This window comes from Lucilia cuprina, chromosome X, assembly GCF_022045245.1.
Source record: "Lucilia cuprina isolate Lc7/37 chromosome X, ASM2204524v1, whole genome shotgun sequence".
NCBI classification, from domain to species: Eukaryota; Metazoa; Arthropoda; class Insecta; order Diptera; family Calliphoridae; genus Lucilia; species Lucilia cuprina.
In genome coordinates, this window is record NC_060949.1 from 6,625,777 (window position 1) to 6,629,835 (window position 4,059).

Consider the following 4,059-nt stretch of genomic DNA (forward strand, 5'->3'; position numbering starts at 1 on the left):
GAATGACAAAAACAATATACCCCCTATCTTTTTTGATGGTAGGTATAAAAATTACTAAGAAAAGACTTAAAAGTGACTATAATATGATTCGGAAATAACGCAAAAACGGCCTGTTATTTGTCTTATTAATGACTCAAAAAAGATTAAAAAATGAGTCATAATTGATCGGAAGTGGGGCTCATACATGACTCATTTAAAAGAGTCGCGGGTAGGGTACTATTTTCTCCCGACGAATGTATCGTTTATGATCAGAAAATGAGCGCATATATGATCATTTTAATCGTTTTGTTGCAAAAACCAACACATTCATACAAGAAAAAAGAAAACATTTCTATATGTACACGGCAAAAAAAATATATGATTTGTATTTTTTGTTAAAATAAAATAATTTTCTCTTTTGTTTTGCAAATCTATTTTTTACAAAATAAAAAAGTAACTGAAACGTTTTCAATTATATTAGAGTAGATTGTGAGTGATCGTACAATAATTTTTAAGCGAATAATGTATAACAATGCTTGATATTTAAAACTAACACATTTCTTCCAAGTGCTTTTCAAAACAATTTTTTTACGATAAAGAAAAACAAAATATACGTCCCCTGCCAACAATTTCTATCAAAATTGTGACCATAACGTAACAGCTTAAAGTTTAAAACAATCTACTTTGATATAATCTGAGTGAATGAAAATTGACCCCGTTCGGAAGAAACTGTTCCGCCAGTTTAATACTTACGAAATGTGACTATTTAGAATTATTTGTTTTTTTATGTTTAAAAATAGTAGCTTTTATAAGAAATAATATTCCACATATTTAATACAAAAAATATAACTATTTAGTTACTTGTTTCAGTAATGATTTATAGTAAATTTATATTAACACCCGAAGCAATCGTGCATTTGAGCATCTCAAAAAAGCCTTTACCTCATCCCCTGTTTTAAAGCACGCAGACTTTTCTAAACACTTTTACATACAATGCGATGCGTCAGATTATGGGATCGGGGCAGTTTTGTTACAATATAATGACCAACAACAAGAAAACCCTATAGCTTTTTATTCACATAAGTTGAATTCATGTCAAAAAATTACAGTGTAACAGAAAAAGAGTGCTTGGCAGTCGTTATGGCGGTAAGAAAGTTTCGACTATATGTAGAATTAATGCCATTTACTATAATTAGTGACCAAGCCAGTTTGAAGTGGCTAATGAATCTAAAAGACCTCAGTGGGAGACTTGCTCGATGGCCACTTCAACTTCAAGCTTATAATTTCAACATTGAACATCGAAAAGGTTCGGAAAATATAGTCGCGGACATGTTGTCTAGAAGTCTGTCAAACACAGTCGATGAATTTTCCTTAGAGCAATTACTTGAAAATGAATCAGGAGAGTTCGATAATGATGAATACACAAAGTTAAAAAAACAAATAAACGAAAACCAAACCAGATTACCTGATCTAAAAATCCAGGATGGCTTAATTTTTAAAAAAGGAAACCTTGAACAAAATGAAGATAAAGCATTTAAATGGAAGTTGTGGGTACCATCAAATTTGACAACAAATTTAATTACAAAGGCTCACGATGCGAATATATCGGCCCACTGTGGTATTACAAAAACCATTGAAAACTAAAACGACTATATTATTGGCCACGAATGACCCTACAGATTAGAGAATATATAAAAAAACTGTGAAATATGTAAAGAAACAAAGTCAGCTAATCAACATTTAATGCCTAGTATCGGTCAAGAAGTAATTACCGAGAAACCGTTCAAAAATTTATACATCGATTTCTTAGGAAAATATCCAAGATCCAAAAGCGGAAATAGTTACATTTTTACAGTCGTCGACCACTTTTCAAAATTTACATTTTTAAAAGCAATTCGTGAAGCGACATCTAAAAATGTTGTTCAATTCCTTATTCATGAAATCTTCCATAAATTTGGAGTCCCAGATATAATCCATAGTGACAACGGGTCACAATTTGTCTCTAAGACTTTTTCTAACATGATTGAGACGTATAAAATAAAACATATGTAAACCGCTGTATATTCCCCACAAGCTAACGCATCCGAACGAGTTAACCAATCCGTTCTCGCTGCGATTAGAGCCTATCTAGAAGAAGATCATCGCGATTGGGATCTCTATATTTCTGAGATGAGAATGCGCATTAAGGAATTCTGTACACTCTGAAACAGGTTTCACTCCATTTTTCGCTTTATTTGGATACCATATGTTTACGAGTGGTACAGACTATAAAATAGCTAGAAAACTAAATTCAATATCTGAACACGAAATTAATAGTCTACCTAATAACGACAAACTTGCCTCTATTAGAGAGAAAATACGACAAAATATGCATGAAGCTTACAATCGTTCAGCCGAGCGTTACAATAAGCGATCAAGAAATGTCAAATTTGTACCTGGCCAGGAGTTCTATCGTAGAAATATTGTACTAAGTAATTTTGAAAAGGATCGAAATGCTAAATTCTGCAGAAAATTTTTGAAATCGCGAATACTGAAACCTGTTGGTAATAACATGTACGAACTAGAAGACTTAAAAGGAAAATCTATAGGTGTTTTCCATGCTAAAGACATTAAGATGTAAAAAGTGCAATATAAATGAGTCTGTGATAGAATAGTAAATGTGTGCAATATTAGGATAAGAACACCAATTATTGATATTAATTATTTGCGTTTTATGATTTCTTTTATATTAAACAAAATTTGACAATAAGACTTACCTCGATTTCTGAAATACCTAGATCCATAAATTACAACCAATAATAAATCTAAAAGAAAAGAAGAAAACAAATTTAATAACAATATACTATTATTCGAACATAATGTGCGTAAATTACCTTTCAATAATGCCCGGCTTAAGTCTCAGGGTGTGGGAGTTCCCCACGCGCTCCATCTACAAATCCCACGCACACCAATTATGTCACTAACGGGCCATACCTGGTGTTTTGTTACGGTGAGTTGCGAATTTTCTAAGTCGGGGCCAAAAAAAAATTTTGCGTGGCGGCCCCTTAGAAAAGCGTCGGGAGGTGATCAAATTTTCAACATTTGTCACGAGTCCCTCATATAAATAATCAGAATTAAAGGGAGGGCCTTGCCACATGGAGGAACCACTCTCCAGCTCTAGTCCCGGTTCAATATAGTCCACCTTGTTCAAGCGGAAAGCCTACCGCAGTGGAACTATGTCGTGGCCAAAGATGAAGTCGGCGGCTGAGTATGACCGCGGGTTTGCAATACTCAATTTCACATCCTGAAAATTTCACATCCTGAAAAGAAAGAAAAGTATTAAAATCTTATATAGGTAAATTGAAACGATACATTTACCCTAGAATCCCAGAACTCAGCGAAGATCTCTTTAAATAGAAAAGTTTAAAAAATTAGTAAAATTAATAAATATACTTACCATTGATGTGTCGCATGTGTTTTTGTTTACATTTTTTTACATGTTCGTAGGTATGTGTAGTATGTTCAATGAATAATAGTGTAGTGTATAAAATGCGTAAGAGAACAGGGATGTCTTATCATATAATAACGTAGTACTACGCATAGTTTTTTTACGTTTTTTTTTGAATGGACGGAAGAACTTATTGAAATTGATGAGCTCCTGGTAGTTGATAAGTAGGACTGATAGGGCAAAATGGCGAAAAGTTATGTACAGATTAGGAGGGAAAACATAATAAAGATGTCTACTAAATATGGAGGATCATAATATATAAAAGATTAAATGGATTATATACATGGAATTGAATAAGAAAAGATTCAAGTAATAAAAGAAGAAGACGGGTATAAAAGGCAATCGAAGGATAAAACTAGTGGCTTTTAGTTTTGTTTCGTTTTCTGAGGTGGAGAGAGAAGTCGGTGGCGCTTGCGCAAAGAAATATTATTACTAAAAAGAAAGAATTTTAAAGTGGGAAAAGACAGAAAGTTGCTACCCGTGAAATATAAGGAGTGAGATCGAAAAATTCTTAACACACGTTTTTCATTACATTTTTCAACCAAAGTATTATTTGATTTTTTTTATCAAGTTACCTTTGAAAAACATGTCAG